This window comes from Numenius arquata, chromosome 1 (genome assembly GCF_964106895.1).
Source record: "Numenius arquata chromosome 1, bNumArq3.hap1.1, whole genome shotgun sequence".
NCBI classification, from domain to species: Eukaryota; Metazoa; Chordata; class Aves; order Charadriiformes; family Scolopacidae; genus Numenius; species Numenius arquata.
The window spans coordinates 44592073-44618419 of record NC_133576.1 but is presented as its reverse complement, the minus strand read 5'-3'; the positions used below and the strand labels follow the sequence as shown (position 1 = coordinate 44618419).

The following is a 26347-nucleotide window of genomic DNA, read 5'->3' as shown; positions in this document are numbered from 1 at the left end:
GGCTGCCCTAAAGTGGGTGTGCAAACTGAAGGAGGGGAACACCAGTGGCACCGAGCCCTCTCTGGTGATCCCCGCAGCTTAATGTTGCTCTCACAGCTGCCCCATGAGGGAAGATGGGGCAGAGGCAGCATGTCCACGCAGCTGGGGCTGGAGGGGAGAGGGGGCTTGTATGGGGTCCCACCACCACTTCCAGCCTCCCTTGGGGCACCGACACAGGGAGCCACAGGCTGGCAAAGTGGGAAAAGATGGGTAAAAGCAGCCCTAATAATTTCAGCCCCCTGCCTCTCCTCTCTTTCCACCCCGCCGCAAAATGGTGGAGATGGGTATCACCAGGGAAAAAAACCCCAACTCGTAAAATCTAGTTTGCCAACATTTTGGTTGGTAACTGGTGACCTCTGTTGTGAAAGTGTGCTAACTGCCGCTGATACACTGCAGCTTATCTCTTCTTTACCCACCAGTGACTTTTGCTCCTTCCCAGTTAATTCATTAGGTAAACAAGGATTTGCTTGGGGAGATACACTCAAGGCCAACACAAATCCTGGCTTGCAAGGAAAGGAACATTTTTTTTTTTTTTTTTTTTTTGCCTTTAATCCCTCCCAAGAAGCAACAGGTTTGGCAGTGGTGGGGAAGAGCGCCGGGAGGCAAAGTTTGCCAGGAGAGTTGTTTTCGGACTAGCTGTGTGTGGTCTAAGACATTTTGGTATGACTGCCGTGCATCCTTGCAGCCTCTTGCTGCTTTATGGGGCTGGGGTTGGCGTCTCCGAAGGAGAAAAATGTGGCTCAACACCTGACATGGAGGTGGCCCAGTATCCCTTGCCTGCCATCCTGCTTCAAGCTTCGGTCGTAGGGTCAGGTATCGACAAGGAGTTGTTGACCTCCATCTTCGAGATGTCCTAGGTCCTCTGGCTGAGACGAAAGCTCAGCCACATGCCACAGGCCATTTCAGCCCTCTCATATAGCTAGAATAATGGTGTGGTGTATTTCTGTGTTTCAGGGACAGCCCAACACGCAGGGAGTGAACCGCAGCCCCATCCTCCCGACCAGCGTGGAAAGCACCGGGAAAGCTGACCTCAGGTAGCCCTGCCAACCTGCTTCAAAGAACTTCCTGCCAAGGGGGTGAAGCAAGCAAGCAAGCAGAAAGAGGATGGCAGAAATGGTAATTAAGGCTTGGCTTGGGCTCACGTGTCAAGCCATAAATGAATTAGATAATCAGGACCCAGCCATAACAGCATGTTGGCTGTTTGCCTGGCCGTTGTGAGTCAGCTGGGCTTCACACGCATTGCAGGCAGCCCGGGTGTCCAGGAGAGGCAGAGCGGTGGCTTTATGGCCTGGGACGAAGATGATGCTCTTTGGAACTGTTGGCCTCTGCTATTGATGCTGCAGATGTTGGCTCCAGCATCCTCCTGTCAGCTGCCTGAATTCCCTCCCCAGGGCAGGAGCCAGGGTGGATTTCCCACATTCCCTTCCCTACACGTGGCAGCAGGCCTGGTCCTTCTGCAGGCAGTCCTCTGCATTTAGAAATGAGATAGTTCTTCTTTGTGTCACTGGTTTGGTTCTATTAAATTTCAAAATTACATCTTTGTTCTCAATCTGAAGTCAAATGTAGAAGGAAGGTCCCACATCAGGGCCTTCAGAATATCTACTATGGTAAAGTTATCGAGAGCACTACCCTTGCTCTAAATGCAAAATGCACCACCGTAGTACTGTAGGAAGATAGGGCAGGCTATGCTACAGCAAGTAGGTTAATGTCAACTTTCATCGTAGGATCATAGAAAGCTTAGAGTTGGAAGAAACCTTAAAGATCACCTAGTTCCAACCCCCATTCCATGGGCAGGGACATCATCAAAATAAGACACAAGTCTCTAACCATGACCCTACTGAACTGCAGGGTCCCTTTTTTCAACAAAGGCTGAATCAAGGTAAGTTTTTTCTGTGAACAAGCCAGAAAAGAAACTCTCAATTACCAAAATCACATGTCTTTTCTCCATGCAGCTGGTTTCCTTAGCACAAAAGGGTGGCTGATGAACTGCAGAGAGGGTCACACCAGAGAGGGTCACACCAAAGCTCCGTGTAACCCTTGTTTCTGATATTGGTCAGTAGCAGACAGCGAGAATAAACTATAAAACCAGACTCCTCCTTTTCTCTGTATATGCATCAGCCATACAGAGAAACCAGCACAGCAATTTGCCATGTTCATGGAGTGCAGGTATCATTAGGGCCAGTGTGTTTAAAAGTCACTAATGAACTTGACTTTTGCAAACTTTTTTGCCCCTTTTCTCCTTCCACTTTTACCTGCTCTGTTCCTATAGTTGTTCCTGATAATTTCATTTTGCCTTATTATTTGATTCTGATATACAAAAAAGTGTTTCTCAGGCACTTTCTCCAGTTCCCCCTGGATTTACAGCCCCCTCCCACAACCAGATGCTGGTATCTTTTCCAATCTGATGAATCCTCCTCTATTTAGGCTGTTTTACTGTGGAACTTGCTCAGTACCCCTGAGCACCTTTGCTGACCTTCCCTGATGTTTTATTTCTATCAGTTCTCTTTTTTCACTTTTATTACACTCGGATGCCAGAGTACAGGTGTCCTCTGGCCCTTTGAGGCCCATAACCACTGTACAAGTATTCTCAAATTATTGCTGGGTAGACTTATCCACAGTTTCTTCACTGCCAGGGTGAAAAATACTGCTCCTGACCAAATAATTAAATACAGAGCACCAAATTTTCTAGTGGAGGGCATGGTTCAATGTACATTAGAGCAGGGGAAGATTTACTGGAGATGGTGGCCAGATGATGGTTTACCATGTATGTGGTCGAGTACAGCACTCCAAAAGAGCAATTCTATGCATCTGTTAGAACTGGGTCTTTGAAATGCCAGTAGGGATGCCCCATGCAGGTTGTCCACCCTGCCTGCACACCCATACGTCATTTCTTACCTTTGACAATTATTGCTCAGGTGCCCGCCCACCTGTTTTTCCTCCTGGCTGATGGTGGGTCTCTATTTCCACAACCCAGGAGCTGACCAAGACGTGCCTGCTCATGAACGGCAGTTGCGTGGGAAGTCAGGAAAGCCAAGCCGACAGCACGTGGGTTCTTCCCAACTTGCCCAGTAAGTGCACATGGACAGCTGCAACGCCTGCCACCAAGTCTCCGCACTCCTGTATTCCTTTGTAAGTAATTCTCTTATGCTGGTTATTTCAGAGTGCAGACAGCTCAGTATCTTTTTCTGAAGATGAAATACTATTGTTACACCAGGATGGTCATGACCAGGAGCCAGTAGTTTGACAATACATTATGTTAATGATGGTTTATTTTCTGGAAGGCAAAACCCACGTAGTATCTCCTCTCCAGAAAGAGCTTTCTCGCTCCCTTTAATCTTGCAGAAAGACATGGCTGGCTCGAGACTCAGCTCTGTTTCCCAGCACACATTTGAGAGCATCTGCTAGTTCGGGGCATCTCATTTTAGAAGAATTAAGATTAACATATTTTAGAGGTAGGTTTCAACCAGGGACTCGCACAATTCCGCAGAGTGGACTCCATGAGGTCTGGTGTTGCACAGCATAAGTGAAGGCACACTCCCAACTGCCAGGCACTCGGGGAGACGCAGTAATGGCTCTCCTGGCTCTAGTGTAGTGCAGTCATACACCCCAAAGCTGTTGCACCCATCTCATTGTGCAGCACAGTCAGTAACAACCACGCAGTCATCAGTCGAAGGGCTGCAGCTCAGCTCCCCTTGTTCACTCAAACAGTCTGAGGCTGTGCGTAAGAAGATTTTTAAGTACTAGCAATGTCTTCACTGATGGCCAAGAGACCTTCATGAAAACAGATTCATAGAATCATATCATAGAATCATAGAATGGTTCGGGTTGGAAGAGACCTTAAAGATCATCTAGTTCCAAGCCCCCTGCCATGGGCAGGGACACCTCCCACTAGACCAGGCTGCTCAAGGTTGTGACCAGGTTGATTTTACCATGGCCTGGGCCTTTAAATAAGTAGAAAATGGCCCACGTGGAGGTTTTAAATAAGGGCCTTTAAATAACTAGAAAAGTGGCCCACGTGCCCACTCTGTGAAAGTGACCAAAGAGTGCAGTGAAAGGCAAAGGGATTGCTATAAGCAGTTCTTGTCCTCACAGCAGCCGGTTGCCTCCCAGGGTGAGGTAAGCCTGCCAAAGTGCCCAGACTAGTCTTGACAAGAGGCGCTTTAATGGCCCGGCAAACCAGACCCAGACAAGCTATTAAAGATAAGGCTGTCCTATAAATGTCAGGGGAACTGCGGACACAACCCTGCTGTGCCAAAGATGTAAAACATGAATTCAGCTCCAGCGTGTGAGGAACTGGAGCCCGTGGGAGGTGCGGCACTGCTCTGCGTGGACGTCTGCCAGCCGGGAGCCGGCTGGGGGAGCTTTGTACAGCATGCCAAGCAGGACATGGCCAGAGCACAGACACCAGTGTGTGTGAAGCCCAAAACAGCCTCCAGGTCTGGCCCGTGAAGGAGGAGTGGGACTGAAATATAACCCACTGTATAGCAGTGAAGAAAATACACTGGGACACGTCACAGCGTTTCTTTCACTTTGCAGCAGTGCGTGGAGGAGGGTTGTTCGTTTTCTCTGCTCTGAGTAAACCACAGATGGCAGCTGATGTGGCAAAAGTCTCTGGACTTTCTGAGATTCCCATGTGAAGCTGATTGAGTTTTGAGGTAGAAGCAGAGAATGAGGGGGGAGGGAGAAGACAAGAAGTTATTTTAATTGAGAATATTATTTAATTTTTCCCAAAGACACAGAGGTAGACTGGTTCTCACAGTCCTTGAGATAATTCTGACCCGCTATAACCTCAAAAAGAATCGCTTGGTTTGCCAGGACTGTTTTTCCCCCGGACATCTTATGGAATAACAGGCCATGACTAAAGGCAGAAATCCTGGAGAAAAACCATCCTTGTCCACTGTGAGCCTGAACTTATACCAGCAGTTGCAGGACTGGAGTGTCCCACCACATCCCTTAGGAGCACCAAAGGCATTTGCCACAGATCCTTGTATCCCCGTAGACCTGCTTTCAGGCCCACGCACAGAGCTCACGCAGCTGGGGAAGGAAGCTGACCATGCTTGTATTATTTTTGTAGTAAAATACGGTAGAGATTAGGAAAGGATTTTGATAGGAACTGCAGCAAATTTGCCATAGAGTGAGAGAAAGGATATTTTTTTGAAGGGACAGTCACTATGGCTGGTAGCAATACAAAAGGGCAGTCCTGTTTCTGGTTCTCACCTTTGCCATCCTGGCAAGGCTCATGGTGGCATGCAAGGCAGCACAGGTTGCCTTCTCCTTCCCCATCCAGGAAGGCTCCACCACTCCAGACCCCAGAGCCACACAGCACCTTGCTGTGCCATATCACACCTTGCTGGGGTTGAAAGGGCATGGTAGCATCCTCTTTGCCACAATTACTGGCAGGGTTGTTGGTTTCATCTCTCCAGGTGACTTCCTGCAATCTAGACGTGTAACATAATACATAGGTCACTTTCTTGAAAGCCAGGCTCCAGTTAAACACCGCCTGAAGGAGCTGGGGTCTGCTCGTGCCATGGCTCAGCCCCACTGAAATCCCTGAGCATTTTGGTGGCTTTTAGAGCAGATGGAAAATGGCTGCAGCTGTGGGTGAAGCTCATTTATTGAGTTATTGCCTCACATTTACCAGTACTCTATAGAGGTTGTGGAAGCACAGTAACACTTTCCATGGAGGTAGAGGTAACAGCACGTGTGTAATGCTCCATCACTTTTGTGCTTGAGATGTAAGGGGGCTGGCTCCTTTTGGTAGTAAAGACTTGCACTAAACCCCTATCCCTGTACTCTTGCAAAGCAAGAAGTGTTTATATCATGCTTGAAAAAACTGGAGGGAGGGAGGTGTGTGTGTGCCTTTAAGTAAATCAGCATATCATGCCTGCACCATAAGGATTTTCTGTCAGCAGACAGCCATCTGCCTGGCTGTGATAGCAGACAAGGATAACTTGGTTTCAAGGTTCAACGGATGATAGTAGGCGAGAGCTGTGCAAAGGGGAGCCGAGCAGTGAGGGAGTGGGGCTTTGTCACCCCACTCAGGGACAGACGTGCTGGCTGTCAACCAGAGGCAATACGTTTGTGGCCCCAATAAACACAGCCCTCATCCATCTTTTTCCTCCATGTTTTAAAAAGTTCAAGGACATGAGTTCCCTGGCTGCGTGGCAAGATGCGTTCGGTCGCGTGTTGGGCAAACAAGACTCTTTCATTCTGATTGCAATCGCCGTGATGTGGTTCTTGGCTTCTGCCAGAATCTGACAGAGACCAGCAAAACTGGGTGCCTGAACTGCACTGATCCAAGAACTCAGTGTAATTATTTGCAAAAAAAAGCTAGAGAGTCCTCTGTGGCTTGGGCCTTTCTAATGGCTTAGAGCCATCCTTGCAAGTCTGGGAGTCCTGGCCAGGCAAGTAACAGTTGGTTCAGAGACAGCTGAAAATGCAAAAAGCAGAGGTGGTGCTGGGTAGGATGGAGGAAAGAGGAGGAGCCTGGTGTTGTGCATGGCCTTCTGGCTTTCTCACCCGCTATGTAAAATCCCAAGGCTTGTCAGCTCTTGTCACTTCACCTAGTTTTAGGTCTGGCCTAGGGCCTTCCAGAACAAGGTATTTCAGAACAGCCCTGAATATTAATTACTTTATTTTTTATGCAAAAGAATGAATAAGTCATTTTAAGAGTGATGGAAAAATACTAACTAGCTCCTGTTGCCATAAGTTGTTGATGGGGACCTTTTTTCTTGGAGTTGGGGTGTCTTCTGGTGGCCTTACTAAAGTTGCTGAAATCTCACTCAGATTTATCTTCATTCACATTGTGTAACAGTTGCTTTGATTTGACATATTTCTTTTTTTTTTTCCCTGCATTATTTCAGGCCTGAGGAAACAAAGATCTTGCCCAACATCCTGAAGAAAATTGGCTGCACACCAATGGTCCGAATCAACAAGATTGGGAAGTCCTATGGGCTCAAGTGTGAGCTCTGTGAGTGTCCCCTTTCCACCAGGTTTTTCCATGCCACGAGGTGAGGGTGAGGGGCGGTGGTAGAGGGGGGCTTCAGAAGAAGCTCTGTGGTGAGCAAGCAGAGATGGGGAGGGCCAGATGTGGCACGTGTTGGGTACTCCTGCTTATTTGGCTACACTACAGCCATTTGTCAGACCAAACAGGAAGGTTTCAAGCTGCAACAAGGAGGGTGGTAATGGTAATGGAGGTGTCTCTCCTCCCAAATAACTGCAGCACAAGCTCAGAGCAGAGCTGGGCTGAATTTGAGGATGGGTGGATGACATCCTGGTAATGGGCAGGGATGCTGCAGCACCCAAAGTAGCACGTGGCGTCCACAGGAGAGACAGGCCAAACCTTCCCAAAATGTGGTGTCTGGGATGGGGTGAAGGGCATGGCAGGACTCCTCCCGCAGCCTGCCCAGGCAGAGGAAGCAGCTTGGGCTGCAGGAGACACAGGCCAGTGTAGCCCCTGGCCACCAGGCAGAGCTCCCGTGCAGGGGTGACTCTGCTCTGTGGTGGCATCATCTCCACCTGGTCAGCTGAAGTCTGGCCAGGTGCTGCCATATGCTGTTTCACTGTCCCAGGGACAGGAACAGCCCCCTTGGGGACCTTCCCAAAACACAGCTCCAAGCAGAGCAGCAGGGCTGCAGACAGCTGGATTTATCAGCAACATATATGCCAGGCTCTGGTGCTAAAAGCTGGGCCAAGGTGCTGGCTGTGGGGCCAGGTTTTCCAGCAGGACCCAAATCTTCTCCCCAAGGGGATGTTAGCAGGGTGTGGTGGTATCTCATGTAAGGTTTGGGCTTAGCTTAGTCCCCTACAGAGATAAGGATGATACGATTAGGCTATCTCTGTGTATATGGACTTTTCAGTCTCCTTTCCTGTAACTTTTAACCCTATGAATTAATTTCAGCCAAACTAGGCAGAAGGACAGATGTCTCAGAGGCAGTAAGATTCATGACCATAGCTGGGTAGGAAGGAGAGACTTGATGAGTGCTCGCACTCAGCAAGAGGGCACAAGGGAGCCTTGTGGTCCTATGTGGCAGCAGGGAATCTGCATGATAGCCAGCCTCCACCAGGCACACGGCCACATGGAGCATGCTGCTCTCTTCAACCAGATCCCTCCTCTGGATCTGGGATCCTCGGGCCCCAAAACCTGCAACCTCCACGTTGTACCACCTCTCGCTTCCCTGAATGAGACTTCAGGGGACTGTAGTGGATCGTGGAACAGAGGTGGCAGAGGCAGGAGGACAGCTCTGCAATGTCTGGTCACTCTCTGAAGCAGTCTGTCCCTCGGAGGATGTCTTGCTGGGGAAAGCACCTAAGAGGAGCGGGAGGATTTGGTGCAAACAGCAGCAGGGAAGCTGGGGTGACCCTGTTTGCTGGGATGGTGTCTCCCTCCCCTGGCGCAGGAGAGGAAGGAGAGCCGGACAGGCAGAGCAGCTGCATGGTCCTCTCTGAGCTGCCGATCAGCACGGAGCCTCATAGCAAGCAAGTATAGGAAAGCTTGCAGCACTGCCATGTCAAGGAAGCAGTTATGGTTGCGCACAATGACCTTGTAATCTCTGTGCCTCCAGGATCTCTGTGTAGCTGAAGTTTTAGCAGTTTTACACTATAAAATGTAATGATGAGCACAAGATATTTTTTTTCCCCCATTCTGGCTGCTCAGGTATCGGGTTTTGTCTTCAGCCTGAAGTAGCTTGCTCTTCTTGGATGAAGTGAATGACACCCTGAAAGTACCCTTTACTCCCCGCTGTCCATAAAACACAGCTCAGTGCCATCAGTTCAGATGTAGCTGCTCATAAACCTTGGTGAGAAGGGTCCTGCCCCAAGCGTTAGTGGTGTAGAGGGCCTGATTAGGAGCCGAGGTGCACCTTGCAGTCTGTGCATACCTTGGAAAGTCTTTGTTACTCGAGTTTTTTAGCAGATCAGTGAAGAAATTATCATTTTGGTTGACACTTGAAAGTGCTGTTTCTATTGTCTCATTTTCTTTATGGCACCCCATTCAGAATCACCACTACAGAACAGCACCTTTTTAGATACTTATTAATAACTGCCATACCCCAGGAAAGACTGAGAGACCTTGCTGTTAACCCTGACAGTGCCTTGAGAAAAGAGAAAAGTCCTCAAGGCAGGGCAGCAAGGTGTGTCGTGCCAGTGTGGGACCTTCCAGCTAGTAATCACAGTATGTCCAGTTAATTTTAAAACCATCTTGGACTTACCGGTCCTTCCCACTGCCTTCAGGGTACTGCAGATAGATGAAACATGGGGGAAAGATGGACTATGGGCAGGTACACTCATGGGCAATCCCATGACAATCTGCAGCACCCTATAAGCAGATAGTGGATGCGCTCCCCTGAGCAAAGGACCATCCTGCAGAGGAGGAATGGGTGTCCTCAAATGACTGCAGCAAGAGCTGAGGGAACAGGGAGCTGGGGGCTGTGGGGAAGCCATGTGCCCCCCACTGCAGCTTGTCCCTGACAGAGCCTCACCTTTCATTTCCAGTGGCAAAATGTGAGTACTTCAACGCGGGGGGCAGTGTGAAGGACCGCATCAGCCTGAGGATGGTGGAAGATGCAGAGAGAGCTGGGATTATAAAACCAGGAGACACGCTGATTGAACCCACTTCAGGAAACACAGGTGGGAAGAGCAGGGATGCTCCCTCTGCTGGGGTACCAGGCAGGGTGGCACCTCTGATGGGATGCAAGAGGGGCAGGGATTTGAGGAGCTCTTGCCCTTGCAGTTACAAGGTCAGCTTGGGGCCCCATTGCTCTGGCTCCGTCCTCCCCTTGGCTCGTCTCCCGGGGGCCATGGGTATCCTGGGGTGCTGAGGTGCCTGAAATTCTCAAGGGCCTGCACGGGTCCCACGCCTGCACAGATGTGTCCAGCAGGTTACCTTGCAGCAAGGCAAGCAGCCTCAGAAGCTGAAGGACCTGGGGCAACCCTGGGTGTTTTCAGGCTGGGAAGTCCTTGAATATTCAGAGGTTCCCAGAGAGGGTTTCCCTAACAGGCTGGAGGATAAATCATCTGGTTTTGTTTTTTTTTTTAAATTGTCATCCTGCTCAGGCATTAGATTATGGTGGGGTATGAGATGAGGGAGGACAACAGAGGAGCCTCTCCTGTATTTTGCAGCCTGCATGGGACCATCTGTGCAAGTTTCCATGGCCCTTTGCTGCTCCCTGCCCCAGTGTGTGTGTTTTCCTGAGGGAAGGCACAGCGGAGGCTGTCCAGGTGCTCTGAGCAGAGCTGTGTCCCTCACTGCGGTCCCTGCCTCCCCCTCACTAGCCATGCAGAACAGGGCTCATCTCAGAAATTTTCTCCTTCCTAGCCTGTTTGCTGCAGGCACCCCAGAGCCAGCCCCCGCTTTCCTTGACATCCTCCCTCCCCCCCCCACTCCGATATGGGGGTGAGGGGAGTTGTGTGCCCCCGGGCTGTTTCCCTGCTGGGTCACTGCCCACCCGGGGCAGTTAGGGTGGCTCCATGTTCCCCACAGCCTCTCACAGGGGACATGCAGCTCCAGCCTCACCTTCCTCCCCCAGCCGGGGAGCAGCTGGCTCCATCCATCACCCCCAGTGAAACAGGAGCAGAGATTCCCTTCGCCTGCTCGCCACAGGGTGACATGTGCAGCTTCGTGTCACCCCCCCCAACCAAGAGCATTGGAGAGGGAGGGGAAGGCACTCCTGAAGCAAAGTCACCTTCTCTCTCCTGTGTTTCAGAAAGCAAAGGAAAAGGTCTGAGCCTCGGTGAGGGGGGGGAAGTGATCCCCAGCCTTGCCTTTCGCTCTGTGCCACGCTAACAGTGAGAAAGAGAGGTATGGCAGCTGGGCTCGCATCCTCCCGCGCTCCCTGGTGCTCCTGGCACCTCCCGAGAGGCTCGTGGAGGATACGAGTTCACCTGTGCCTCATCAGTGAACATTTCTAGGTTACGTTCATCAGCGGGAGAGAGGAATGTGGGAAGCAATACACATCGGTCGGCTTTGCCAAATGCTCTTGTCAACCAATTCCCTTTCCTCCCCACCGCCTAGGCATCGGGCTGGCACTTGTAGCTGCAGTGAAAGGTTACCGCTGCATCATCGTCTTGCCGGAGAAAATGAGCATGGAGAAGGTCAGAGCTCTGTACGACATTACCCCACAGCCAGGGAACATCTCCCTCCCTGTGTGTCCCTGCCTCTCCCTTTCTAAAGACAGAGTGCCCTCTCCTTTAAAGGGTAACGCGCCTTGCCGCACGCACTGACATAGCTTTGTAGTTATTCAGAAGGTTTCCTCTTGGTGAAAAAAAAAAAAAGCACACTGTGATGGCCTGGCTGGTTATCTAGAGTCAGCAGTGCAGCCGGGGTCACACATTAGCCAGAGACGGTGCGTGACTGCAGAGAAATGGAGCAATGTCTGCTGTCTGTGAGGGCAAGGGCTGGATGGGACCCTGGATGGCGCTGGGCCTCGGGCTGCCGGTCCTGCTAACTCCCCCTCTGACATCTGATGTCCCACTTGGTCTCTCCGTGTCTTTACGGTTCTCTTTAACCTAGAGACACTTATGGTTGTCTGAGCTGCTTTCTTGGGTTGGTGGAAGTCAAGTCACTTGCATGAGAGCTGATGATTAGGTAAAACTGCCGTCTCCAGGATGGCAGGAATCTCTGCCTTGGGGAGCCAAAAGTCTCACAAACTGCTCAGGTGAACTCATGCCAGTGAAGCCAGACCTGGACCCTGATTGGCACAGCTGAGCCCTTCTCCAAAGCGCCACCCTCCTTTCAACCTAAATCTCACTTAAGCTCAGTCCAGATCAGATGCCACCTCCAGCTGCCATGGGCTTCATCTCCAGGCACCCCAACGCTCACCCACCCTTCTCTTTTGACTCCCTCTCCCTCCAACAACCGTATCTCCCAGTGGATTGATACCTTAGGTCTTACTTGTAGTTGCTCCTTTGCCCTGCTTGGCGAGGGGAGAGAAGGGACTTGGGGCAAAGACAGCTTTAAGACCTCCTCCTGGCATGCAGGGGCTCAGAACACAGCACGTAGGAGACCCTGCTCCCTACCCCGGTTCCCTCTGTCCCTTTGCAGCACAGTGTTACCTACCTCTGCCGTATCCCCAGCCTGCCCTCTGAGTAGGACAGGGCACGAGGCCAGGCTTGAATCCATGTGCCGGCTTCATGCAGGAGGCCCTGGGTGCCAGGAGGATGTCAGAGATAGTATAACCGAGAACTGGACATTGTATCTCCAAAATGCTAAGCGTCTCCCGCATGCAAAGCTCCGCTGGCATCTGACGCTGCCATGAGCCCGCAGGTTCAGATTACCATCGCTACGTGGGATCAGTTGCGTTACATCTACTCTCTTCCCTCCCAAAGGTCGATATTCTGAAGGCGCTGGGTGTTGAAATTGTGAGGACCCCCTGCACCCGCTTCGATGCCCCAGAGTCTAACATTCGTGTTGCCTGGAAGCTGAAAAGTGAAATCCCAAACTCTCACATCCTGGACCAGGTAAAACGCCGTTCCTCCACTGACTCTCTTTCCAAAGACGGTTTATAGCATGTCCTCCAAGTGTGCCTGTGTTTGGGGGCTTAGTTCAAACTGGCAACAGAGGCAGATTTCATCAGTGTTTTATGGTGTTTGAAACTTAATCGCTCCCCTGTAAAGCACGTGGTGGCAGAAACGAAATAAGGGACACTTCCAAACCTGTAATACTTCTGCCAAAGCCTGGATGTGGGCGAGGCTGGGTTGTCTTGCGCACTTCAAAGACTCCTCAAATTGCTTCATATTTAACTTTGACCTGAAAAAAAAAATATCACTTTTTTTGCCTGGCTAGCAGCCTTTGTTCTGCCACAAAAATAAGCCTCATCCTGTAAAGGGCAAACACCCACGATTCATGCCAGTGGTTCCTGCAGCACTGGTTCTTGTACAGGAGGGCACTTCTCCCTCTGGTCTCACCCCACTGCAGGAAGGCAGCCCCAGAGCAAGTAGGGAGCCCCTACAGTGTGGAAAAGTTAGGGATACTCCTTCCTTTTAAGAAAAATGGAGCTCAAAGTCTGAGTACGCTTTTCAGAAGCAGCCAGGCCTATGAGTGTGAGTGTGGGGCTGCACACATTTCAGTGCTGTACCTGTGCACCCCCTGTGGCAAATCCCTCTACTCTAGCCCATGGTTCTCGGCCACCTAACTTGCTGCACTGCCAGACACAAATGCCCCTAAATGACAAAGCAGCTCTCAAAATTATATATATATACATATATATATATATTTGAAAAAAGTTTTCTAATACAGCTTTGGAGGAGGGATTTTTTTGTTGTTGTTTTCTGAGCTTTTTAGGAGTATTGTGGGGCTGTGTTTTCAATTTTTTCAAGGCAACAGAAAAGGCTAAAATGCTTCTATCTAAACAATAGCCAAAATATTGAGAAGCTCTCTTGCCTCCAGCAGCTAGGGCTTTAACAAAACCACCAGATCCCACCAAACCTGGCAATGAGGCACATAGGACAGCCACACCACTCCATAACGAATAGGCACCAAGTGCCGAAGAGTGAGTGTTTGTGGGCACATTTAATCTTCCAGTGTGGACAAATCCCAAGTGTCCTTGGAAATCTGTCCCAAAGTGACAACCAGGAGGAATACCTGTGACCTGGCCTGGCCGGGTTGCAGTCCACCCCTCGCCAAGGAGAGGAGAGGGCAATTGCATGCTTTGGGTAAAGCTCGTCAGGAGCTATTGCTAGTTTGGTATTTGACCTACACTTCACACAGTAACTCATGCTGTTCTCTGTTGAAATAAACAGTACCGAAATCCAAGCAACCCCCTGGCTCATTACGACACCACAGCTGAGGAGATCCTGGAGCAGTGCGAAGGTACTGTCTGCATTCTTGTTTCTACTTGCTGAGGATGTGTGGAGGGCTATAGCTCTCTCCGAGAGGCTTGTTTTACTCCGTTTATTGATCTAAATGTCTAGAAATGCCCAACTGGGCCTCTGTAGATGAAGGTACCCTTGATAATACTGACACACAGAGTGTAGCAAGTTCATGTAATCTACTCCAGATCCACCTGAGCCTGCCAGACTTCTCTGCTACAGCCTCCCATTTCAAAAGCCTGAGGGAAGAGACCAGAGGCTTAACAAATTCAGGCTGTACCCGAGGAGGAAGACCACATTTCTCAGCAGCTACAACATCTCTGTGACCTGTCAGCTGAGAGCACAAGATGGCCCAAGAGGCCCCACTGGGGAGGATATATCCATCAGTGCATGGTAGACTGCATTTGGTCCAGCACACTCATTTGCAAATCAAGATAGACTGAAACTTCACAGGCTAATGACATTTCATGCCACGGCCGGGGAAGGATAAAGGACTATCCCAGTCCATGTCTGTGCAGATAGAAGTGAAATTTATTGCCAGTACAGGGAGCACTGCAAAATGTAAACAGGACTCAAAGGTTTTAACTGGAGAGCAGTTATCATAACAATAAAGCAGTCGGGTAGCAACAGGCACAGAACAGTCCCAGCCTTCCCTCCACTGTAATGTTTCGATGTGCTCCTGCTGGCTGCCAGCAGTGAATTGTAAGTCCCCCTCTCCCCATGCAGCTGCAGCATAAGGCCCTGAAGGTCCAACTCTGATTCTGCTCCTACCAGTCCTAAATCAGTGTAACTTCACTGACGCCAGTGCAGCTACATCTGACCAACATGGATGCCAGAGCAGAGCTCTACCACCTCTCCACTGTGCATGCTAACACTAGCTGAAAAGTTGTGCCCTGATAAAAACACACTGATATGTGTTCTTATTCACCTGCACGCTTTGCTTCAATGTGATGTGGTTTGAAAGGGCTGGAAGTGCTGACATACTCTCCCTCCCCCTTAAGCCAGTAGATGCCAAAGGCGCAGAAATCATGGAAACCAGTGAGAGATCTGGAGGTCACCTTCAGCCCCCTGCACTGAGGCAGGATCAGCTGTGCTCAGATCCTGCAAGTTCATCTGAGCTTCTCCACAGGACCATGCTTTGGCCACTAGCATCACCCCTGCCTATCCTTTCCACACATGGGGTTCTAGCATGAGGGACACAGGCTCTGCATCTGCGCAGGGCTCTGAATAAAGGGGAGACCATGCTGGAAGCCATGATGAGTCCCTGCAAGCCTCTCTTTTCCCTGTTCTGCAGGCAAGGTCCACATGGTGGTGATTGGGTCTGGCACAGGGGGAACCGTCACTGGCGTCGCCAGGAAGCTGAAGGAGAAGTGCCCAGAGTGCAAGGTAAGAGAGAGCCAGGGCTTCCCACTGGGAGCTGTGGCCCTCGTGGGTTTTCCTACCTGTACTTTTGATCAAGTCTAACCCCACAGCTCACCTGAGCTAACAGTTGTTGTCTCCACCTATTTGTTTTTTCACAGCGAGCTTGGCTTTTGTTGGAAGCAATTTGGTGTTAACGCTCAGCTTGACCTAGATCCATCCGAGTGCCTTAGCAGTCAAAGGCTCTGCAGCCCCATTACTAATCCCACCCTGCAGGGTGCCCTGCCCTTTGCAGGACACTGTCAGACCTCCACCGAAGAAGTGGCTGGCCCAGCTGACGGCCTTACTGCTCCTGGCTAACCCGTCTGCTGAAAGTTTCTGTTTTGGCAGCTCTGTGGGGGTTGCAGACTGTGCAAGTGCTTCTCATCTGCCATTGCAAAAGCCTCCGTGCTTTACGGTTCACACCAGTCATAGATGCTCATTCTGCAGAGCCTGTGCTTCAAGGCAGACTGGAGGCTTGACAGTTGCTGCATTAGCCATCCCTGATCCACCAGAGACAAACTGAGATGGTGTGGACCCAGCCACTGGAGGACCCAGGCATGAGATTTCCTCACTGACTGCTTGAGGCTGCGTGTGGAGCAGTGTCACCATCCCTTCTTAAGCTGTCTGCTGGGGGAGGTAACCTCGGCCCAGATGTAAAGCTATAAGCAGCCAGGGAGGTGCCATTGTCAGCCAGCACAGCCAGATCCAGAAAGCGTGACTGTAGTCACAGTTTTCCATGGGTTTGAGCTAGCTGGCTGGCTTTGCTCTGGAGCAGATGAAGGAGAACTCTCACTATCCCAAGGGTTGAGCTTTGGAAGTAGCAGGCTCTGCCAAAGGGGTGATGACAAACACCTTGAGAGAGATAACTTTTTAAGCCACCAGTCATTTCTGCAGCAGCTGAACACTACCTAGGATCTATTTAAAAGGCCAGTAGGAAACAGTACCCTTTTATCCTGGAAGCTCTCCATGCTGCCAGTGGATAGGAATATTAATGAATATCGTGGGAAGGAAAACATTGCTGATAAGGGTGTGGGTGATTTTTCCATTGAGTTGTGATTTTCACTATTTCTGCACTCCCTTTGTGGTTTAACAAAACTTCCTTCCCTCAAAGATCATTGGTGTAGATCCTGAGGGCTCCATCGTTGCTCTGCCCAGTGAGATGAACAGGACAAACACCACCACCATCGAAGTAGAGGGCATCGGGCATGACTTTATCCCTACTGTCCTTGACAGATCAGTAAGTAGCCATGTGATGAGAGGTCTCTGTCTGATCTTTGGCTTTGCATCCGGCCACTACGACCACACAGAAGAGGTCAGGGCTGAGGCTGCTCTTCATGATGCTAGCCTTTCCCAAGCCTTCGCTGTCGCAGGCACCACACGCACACAGCGGAACCCTTGCACCGTTTACGGGCTGGAAGGCAAGATCCAAGCCATGTAAGATGAGATCATGAACCTCGTACTGCTTCTTGTCAAGTTTCTTTCGGTGTATCAGTTGCCACCAGGCACAGAGCTTTAAAGCCGTAATTCATGCTGCCTGTGTTCCTCCGGCCTTGTTCTTAGAAAGGTCCCCACAGCCTCAGACCCCAGATTCTTTCTGCTTTCAGATGTTATGTTAACTACACCTCTGCTGTGGGCACATGGCTTTAGAGCTGTGACCTGCAATAGCCCAAAACTCTTTTTGTAGTTGGATCTGATTTTGCATGGCAAAATCTTGACCATTAGTGCAGCCTAACCCGGGACATCATGAACACCATTCCCTCTTCCACATCCTGACTGACCTTGGACCTGTCAGATATCCCTAACTCTCCAGGGAAAGAGTGCTGGCTGGAAAGGCTGGAGTGGGTGTCTGCAAGCAAGGAAACACCCTCTGAACCAAGGACACCCTGTATTTGCTTTCAACAAGTGTGGAAAGCAGCTCAAGGCTGCCAGATGTTCTGGGCATCGGCACCACGAAATGCCTCAGAGGGTTGGGACAGCCTGAAATAACATCGCCAGGAGCCAACCTTCTTGCTTTCTCTTCAGGTGGTTGATCAGTGGTATAAATGCAACGACAGAGACTCGTTCCTCATGTCTCGCAGGCTGATTAGAGAGGAGGGATTATTGTGTGGTAAGCACCAATGACAACAGTTGCTTCTCTTAATAAACTTTCTGAACCTTATCCTTTTGGGACTAAAATGCTTCGGGGTAGGTGCTCTCTGCATTTTCTGTCTGCTAGGTTAAGAGGGCTGGACGGCCAAACCCCGAGCTGGTGTGTAGGTCACTGTATACTTCAGAGGTGTGACAGTGAGTCAGTGGTCTGGGACTGGACTCATTGGCCACAATAATTATAGAAGCAATAACTATCCTTTTACTGGAGCACTTCTATGGATGGAACTGGATCTTCAGGCCTGACTCTGTGTGGTGTAGTGTTACAGGGGCTGAAGAGAGGATTAATGGGACTCAGGGCAGGACAGGTGGGCTAAAACTGTCTCTCCATTAACAACTCTGCGAGGCTGTACTCTCTGTCGTTGAATGGTTGTCACACTAGAGGTGCCAGGTTTGGACCAGGAAAGTTTGAAAGTAAAGAAAGTGTAAGATGTTCTTACTGAGTATTTCTCCTTGTACCAACAAGCTGTAAGTGATCCCAATGGCTTTCCAAAATGAACAGGTGCCCTCAGACAAACCCTGCTTGTACCCTAAGAGCCTCTGCACAGCATTAACATTTTTCAGCCTTCCCTGCTGCCGAGCAGATAGCTATAGGTTTGCTCCCAGGGCCAGGCAATATGTAGGCTTGTAGTTACAGCTGATAAAACTCCTGAGCGCTCACATCCAGGGAGTTTTGAAAAAGATCAGGCCATTTGTAATGAAAAGCTTAAATGTTGATTTAACCTAGTAGGCACAGAGTCACTGTGTCTCAACAGAAACCACTTGCTGAACTCAACTATAGTTTGTGAATAGCTTCATGTTCCCTGAACTGCATTTTTCAGGGCCTTTCCTCATTTGTTTGAAAAATGTGACCCAGCGCTAATTAACCTGCAGTAAAATACGTGCTCTCTTGAATGCAGTGTGTAATTGGCACACAGATAGTGGAATGTGTTTAACTTCCAGTACTCGAACTACCGGTGGAAGAATTGCCTCTGTAAAGCAGGGACCTGCTTTCCCTACGTGCAGCAAACCACATGCGTGCACACGGACACAGGGAGCATTTAAGTCTTCCCATCACGTTGGCCTGGTATTCCAAGCATGACTGTAATGTTTATGGTTTTTTTCAGTCCTCACAATGTGTTTAAAGCCAATCTTTGATTGACAAATACGTCAGCCAGAAGCTCCAGATTTGGCATGGTCTTCTCCTCACCCAAATAAAGGGGTGCAGTGTGGGCAGCAGTGATGTGAACGTCCCTGTATTGAAACTTTCAGCCCTTGGTCTGCCCACAGTCACCACAAGAAGTGGTTCATGATGTTCATAAGGTGATTCTTATGCTGCCTCAAAAGCCCATTGCCCTCGCCATGTGAACACGTCCCTTCAGTCCCTACCTCCTCCTGACCATAAAGCCTTCAAGGCTACGGCACTGATTGTCCTCCCACTCCCTGCATTTTGAGCTGCCCTGGTGTACGTGGTGCCACCTCTGCTACTGCTTTGCCCTGGTGCCTCCGAGCCATTAGCTGGGGCAGCACTGTGCCCCATGCACTGGGACTGTGGTCCTACACCCTGGGCAGCCCCAATGCTTGTCTCTCTTCTTGGTGCCCATCCAGGTGGCAGCTCGGGCAGTGCCATGTCCGTCGCTGTGCGGGCCGCCAAGGACCTGAAGGAAGGTCAGCGCTGTGTTGTCATCCTGCCTGACTCCGTCAGGAACTACATGTGAGATTCTTGCTTCTTCGCCTACTTTCCGGCAGTGGGGTGGGAGTTTCCATACTCTTCTCCCCATCCTCTCTGCATGTGGCCTGGGCTGGAGTCATGGGGCCCTTTGGTGACATTAGCCTAGCACTGCTGAGCTTGGGTGGTGTGCGTTGCTGGAAAGCCACCCCCAATAAGTCTGATTGATAGCATTGCACTTGGAGTGAGCCCAGAGCTGCAAGTCTCCCTCAAGCAGCTCAGAAAAAAAAAATATATATATATAAATAATCAGAGAGAAATAACATACTACCGTGGCGAGCACCAGGGGCTGGGTGTTGGGACAGTTGGGTTTTATTTCTTCTTGTTACTGACTTACTGCACGGAGCAGGAGTCAGCCAAGCTACAGTTTTTGAACTTGCATGCCTGAAGTTAGGAAGGCAAATAGCTGGCATGCTTCTAAGAGTTACTGAGCACCCGCAGCTCCCATTGACCTTAAAAGGGGCTAAGAGCAGCCAGCTGCAAAAATCATGGGAGCCCCGGGGCAGTGCTGCGGTCTAGTGCATGAAACAAAGCACGACTTCTTCTGGAAGGGTCACAGACTCACTCTTTGTTCATGATTTCTAGGTCAAAATTTTTGAATGATAAGTGGATGATAAAAAATGGTTTCCTAAATGACGTCCAGGAGCACAAGCCTTGGTAAGACAACATCCGCCTGTATAAACTGTGCTAAGGGAATCAGCTTTCTGAGGCTGGAAATTATTATCTTCAAAGGAAAGTATTATCTTTTGGTATTTAGAAAAAACGCAGTTAAGTCTAGTTCCCTCTGGGAAGGCTGTAATGTCAGCTCCTCTCTTTTGAGTGGTTAGATATCCCAGTTCTCCACTCAAAGTCTATAAAGGAGCAATTTCTGTCCCGAAGTTGCTGATCCACTCCCACATGGCAGTCATCGTCCAAGCAATTTAAACCCTGCTGAGCAGAATGGCTGAGGTGGACATCTAGCTGCAATTAAAACCTCCTCTCTCTACTCCACAGCTGATGTTCAAAGGAACACCAGGCCGACAGGGAGATGGGTCCCTCCTGTTGCAAGCACCCTTTCAAACAGCTCTGGAGATCTTTTCAGGCAGGGAACAGAATAGTAAATTTTCACTTTCCAGAGCTGCAGGCCAGAAAAGATGACCAACTTGGCTGTCTCTTGCACACCATGGGGAAAGAGTCCCCTCAAGGCAGGGAATCACAAGCAAACTGCTGATGCCAGCTTACATGTGGCTGGACAAATACTGGTTGTTTACAAAGTGCCTAGTCTTGCTTTAAAGACAGCAGGTATTACTGGTGTCACCTACTCCTTTGGGTTACTATAACCAAAGGTTATTGCAAAATATTTCCTAAAAATGTAATATACTTCCAAGGCCTTTCATGCCTGGTTAGAATTGTTCTTGGCCCTTCCAGCATCTAGTATTGTCCTGCCTTTTCTGCAAGGACAAAGGGCTGAGATGGTTTTGGTGTTGCCTGTGGTCCCCACAAACAAGCATAGCTTGTCCTTCAGAAGTTGCACAAGCATCTCTGCCAGGTTCTCTCCTGGAGGAGCTGCAAATACTGCATTTGGAGGACCAAGGATACAAACCAAAGAACTGAAACTGGTAGGCTTCCCCACTCATGAGCTTTAAGTGAAGCCCTCAGTGCTGGCCTCAGCCCTGCCTCTGGAGTTATATGAACACCGGGCGTAGGGAAAGTTTGGCTTCAACAAGACCTGGCCATGGTGGACTCATAGCATTACTGCTTTGGGGATAGGAGTGGGATGAGCTTTGCAGGCAGGCAGAATATCTCTGCATGGTTGGTCTCATCTCTACTGGCCTCGCCTCCCTGAGCAACGCCCACAGCTTTGCAGCAGAGAGTAACAGCTTGGTGCTGCCATTTGTCTTTCAACAGGTGGTGGAACATCAAGGTGCAGAAACTGAATCTCTCAGCCCCTCTCATTCTCCTCCCAGAAGTCAGCTGTCAAAAGGCAATTGAGATCCTCCAGGAGAAGGGATACGACCAAGCTCCTGTTGTTGCTGAATCAGGGTGACTATTTTTACTTATTACAGAGATGGCCATTCACATAGGAAAAGCAGCCATGATGAAGCTAAAGAGAAAGTCCCATTCATCGATCCAGTGTTGGGTCTCTGGCATTGGATTCTATGGTGTATATTTTTAAAATATCATCTGCCTCCTTGTGAGGATTTGTCAAGAAAATTCCCTGTAAATGAGCTAGTTAAAGTCAAAGCCAAATCCAGTGCCCACCAGACCCAAGAGATGTTGGATCAGTGCACAGGCAAGGGGAGGCCAGAGGAGAGGTGGGGACTGGGTCAGAAACCCACACAAATAAGCAACTGGAGAGCCCACAAGTTTTCCTTCTCCTAGCTGCTAAGTCCTGGACTGCAATAGCAGGTTTTAGCTACTGTTAAACTAACAGCTTGGTGAGGACAAGCATTTTCTTGTCCTGCTCAGCTGAGGAGAAAGCTGATGACTCCCGTTTACAGCAAGAGCAATTTAGCCACTGATTTCAAGGGGAGTATCTCAGCTCCTACATAAAACATGTGCCCTACCTCAGGTCTGACCTTTTGGAAAACTCCCTGTTCCCTTACAGACTTATTTTGGGAATGGTGACCCTCAGCAACACACTTACCTCAGTGCTGGCTGGAAATGCACAGTTCTCAGACCCTGTTACGAAGGTCATCTACGACCAGTTCTCAAAGGTACTGTTAAGGCTGTGGCTGGTGTCAACTGCTGTCCAGGGATGGGGAGAGGGGGAGAGGTGCACCAGCACCCTGAGGTGTGAGAGGAGGTGGGAGAAGAGGTCAATGAAAAGACAGAGAGATGAATGTAGAGAGAGGTGGGGAGGGCAATGGTGACATCATGGAAATGATAATAAGGACAGGCACCTGCAAAAATGCTGCTGAGCCTGTGGGGTTCAGGCACGGGAGCTTTCATGCCAGGGCAAAGCGTGTGAATGTCCAATCCTAATCTTATATTGTCAGAGGATTTAATCCAGATGGGGAATCAGAACCCTCTGAAATCAGAGCCCAGCCATTGCCAGGGCTCAGCAGGACTGGGGCAGCAGGCACAGACTCTGACAGGACAGGTCCTGTTGGTGTGCAGGTCCTGTTGATATACAGAGGAGGGATGCCTGGGTTGGATGGCCATCAATGGTGCAGAGATGGAGTGAGGTAAATGGATGGTAGTTTAGGGGAGGTGGAGCCATCACCTCATGCTGGCCCATGGGGGCTGGGGAGAGATAGCGCTGTATTTCAGCTACAGCAAAGCCAGGCTTGCATGTTGCCTGCATCCCCTCCCATCTCCCCAAAACAGTGCTAGTGAGTGAGGCATACCTGATCCTGGTCCAGCTGGGTGCCACCCTGCCCACTCACAGCTATAGTCAGAGGCAGGATTCAAGCTCTGCATCACTGTCCTTAAAATGCAAAGTGAAAAAAAAAATGCTTTTTTTGTGTGTGCTGTTTAGATTGGCCTGGAGGACAGCCTTGGGAAGCTTTCCTGCATCCTGGAGAATGACCATTTTGCTATCGTTGTACACAAGCAAATGCAGTGTAGGTATCTGCAGAAGCACTGTATGGGCATTGCACAAATGTTTGAGATGGGCAAGGGAAATTCTCAGACTCAGCTCGTTGGGTATCAGCTCAGCTGCTCCACATGTGCAGCCCCTGAATCTTTGCAGGAAGGATTTCTGCCCTGGAACTGCCAACTATTCACCCGTTTCCTTTCCTGACATCACAAGAATGAGGGGAGAGGAGAGAAGCTTTAACCGCAGGAGCCTGGGACCAGCACTCTCCTATGTGTGTCCTGCAGGACCACTTCCCAGATCCTGGCCACGGGAGCTGTGTTGTTTCCCCATGCAGGGGTGATGCTAAAGCACCCAACAGCTCCATCCATTGTGGCTGGAAAGCTGCCTGGCAGAAAAGGACTTGGGGGTTCTAATTGACAAGCAGCTGAATATGAGCCAGCAGTGTGCCTAGGTGGCCAAGAAAGCCAGTGGCATCCTGGCTTGTATTAGAAATAGCGTGACCAGCAGAAGTAGGGAGGTGATTGTCCCCCTGTACTCAGCACTGGTGAGGCCACACCTGGAGTATTGTGCCCGGTTTTGGGCACCTCAATACAAGAGAGATATCGAGGTGCTGGAGCAGGTACAGAGGAGGGCAACGAAGCTGGTGAAGGGCCTGGAGCATAAGTCATATGAAGAACAATTGAGGGAGCTGGGACTGTTTAGTTTGAGGAAGAGGAGACTGAGCGGTGACCTCATCACTCTCTATAACTACTTGAAAGGACATTGTAGAGAGGTTGGTGCTGGTCTCTTCTCACAAGCAAATAGCGATAGAACAAGAGGGAATGGCTTCAAGTTGCAACAGGGTAGGTTTAGACTAGACATTAGGAAGAAGTTCTGCACAGTAAGAGTGATCAGACACTGGAATGGGCTGCCGAGGGAAGTGGTTGAGTCACCATCCTTGGATGAGCTTAAGAGTCATTTAGATGTGGTGTTGGGGGATATGGTGTAGGGAAAAACTTTGTAGAGTAGGGTAGATGGTTGGACTCAATGATCCCAAGGGTCTTTTCCAACCTGAATGATTCTATGATTCTATAATCCCCTCCCCTCATCTCATGGTTTCCCATGGAAACCAACTTTTGGGGATGGGAATTTATTCATGATGGGATTTCATTTGGTCCCCTCTGATGACCAAGGTGGACTGTAGGTAGCAGCTTGGGGTGCAGTGCCTTTGCTGCACAGCCATAGTCTCAGGCCTCTAGTACTCATTTAGTTTCTTGACCTTGAATTCAAATGACTGCCTTGCTGGTTGTGGGCAAGAGGAAACAAGGGGGAAGTTAGGGATCTCTGTATACTTAGTATCTCAAGGGCAAAGTTGGAAGGAGCATTTGGGCATATTAGATAAAGCTTAGGTGGAATTTGGGCATTTGGAACAAACTACACTCTCTGCATCCCAACGCTTAAAGACCTTCTGCTATGCATGCCCAGGGGCTGTGACATCTTCTCTGAGCACCCCTGTTCCCACTTGCCACCTCTGGAGATGCAGCCAAGAGATGTCCTTATGCCTATGTGCCCCAAGGGATCTGGGTACATTGATATGCTAAGGGTGGGTGCTGTCAAACACCTACCTACCCTGGAGGTCCAGGGTAAGTCAAGAAAGCCAAAAACAAATGTGTTGGACTGTGAGCAAGCCCTATGGCAGGGGCACATGTGATGGGAGTCAGGAGGCACGATGCACACTGATGCGTGCAGCCTGGGGCATCTGCGTATGAGCCTTACCCGGACCAGGGATGTTCTGCCAACTCAGAAGCACCATCAGATTAGTCCAATAAAGCAGCTGTACCAGCAGCTTTGATTTACTCTCAAACCAGTGTACGTACAGCCATCCTCTTCCCGGAGAAGCCAAACCGGCTCAGTGGAGTCACGTGTGGTAGGACCACATTAGCACGAGGGCTGCTGACACATCGATGGCAGCAGGGGGTCACACCTTGCTGCTCCTCTGACAAAAACAGGTATGGTGGAAAGTGCTGTTCTGCAAATCTCACCTAACACACCTTTCCAGTGCAATTATACAGTAAAACTTCTAGAAGTACAAATTTGGCCTTATCTCAAGGGCGTTGCTTTGTTTAAAACATTAGCAACATGAAAAAGCAGTCAGAAGACCCACGTTTAAGCCTTCTAAATTAGAGCTGAAGATTGTAATTATACTGATTTTATGGGATTACGCACTGAACACGCAAAGCATTCCTATGGTGAGCAGCAGGCAATATTGCGCTGTATCGACTGCCAGCAAAGGGCTGCCTGCTGAACTCAGGGCTTTCGAAACCCACCGTGCACAAACATCCCCACCCCTCTGCTTGTATCCTCATGGCCTGCCGCCCCGAAGCCCCATCAGCTCTAAAGCTGGCTTGCAAGTCCAGCCACGTTCCCACAAAACATTGCAAACAAAAGTCGTGTCATTTGAAGCTGCCTCTGATGCACGTTTCCGGTTCTCTCACCAAAGTTAATGCTAGGCAGAATTTCCCAGCTATGTTGTCATAAAATAACGAAAATCTATTCTGTATCACGTTTTGATATAAATTAAATGGTATCTGCAAATTAAATGATACCCACCAAAAAATATCAGCCAGCTGTGTGCAGTGCCTCTTGCTCTGGTTTTCAAACAACACCCGTTTTCTTTTCCAGAGCTGCTGTTTTAATCCCGTCACAGTTACCCCCTTATTTATTACTTTCTTCCCACACCTTCGGAGCTTGCATTTTATCTTGTGTTTGGGCTCTGGTGGCTAGTTTTATTTTTATTTAAGAAAACGTTTATCAGTTAAAGCAATTGTCGCGATGCTGGTTTACTAATGGTGGTGTGTGGGACGTTATGAGAACAGAGCAGAAAGCGTCTCACTGCTGCTCTTAAAAAGAGCCTCATTAGTTTGGCCTGAAAAGTTTGTGGTGATAGAAGCAGGACTGGAACAGAGGTTGGGTAAAAACAACTGGGAAATTAAATTTCCTGCTCTGGTAAAGGGTGCATTATTTGCAGCTGAAGCCTCCCTGATGTGATCCCAGTAACCTGACCAAGGCTGCATCAATCATTGCTGTTGAAGCAGGGCTGAGACAGCTGCTGTCCCTGTTAAAGTTTTCTTTTGATAAATGAATAGCAGCCTCCGCACAGCTGGGGGAGGGCGAGCTCTGCTTTTTTTTTTTCCCTCATTAAACTGGCATTTTCTCTGCTTACAGTCAACGGGAACGGCAGCTCCTTCATGAAGCAGATGGTGTTTGGTGTGGTCACAGCGATGGACCTCCTTACCTTCGTCAGCAGGAACGACAAGAAGTAGCGCGGCAGCTTGGCTGCACCCACCTCCTCTCCTCCGGCAGGGCCAGCTGCTCCCCCCCAGCCTGAACCACCCAGCCGAGGGGGCTGCCTGGTTTAATCCAGCTGATGATAGTTTCTCAAAAATGACTAGGTGAAAATTGTAACGTAATAACCATTTGTCCGCTAAATGCCACCCAGAATACCACTAAAGAGAAGATAACTAAAGCAATTGTGTTTAATAGCCATGTTTGGTTACACGGAGCTACCCGGGGCTGGAGAGGTAATACAGAGGGAGAGAAGGGAAGGGGATGGTTGCTGTTGCTCAGATTTTAGCAGGTTGTGGGGTTTGGTGTGTTTGCTAGCAGTATCTACCTTCTGCCTACTAGTACCTACCGCTGATGTTGTAGCTTCCGCGAGCTGTCCTGGTCCCACTAGGGCTGGAGCCTGT

The 26347-nt window shown here is 49.7% G+C and overlaps 1 pseudogene; it reads left to right on the top strand.

Moving 5' to 3' along the window:
• The first annotated feature begins 966 nt into the window (after positions 1-966).
• LOC141478991 (cystathionine beta-synthase-like) lies at positions 967-26121 on the top strand (annotated as a pseudogene).
• The last annotated feature ends 226 nt before the right edge of the window (positions 26122-26347 follow it).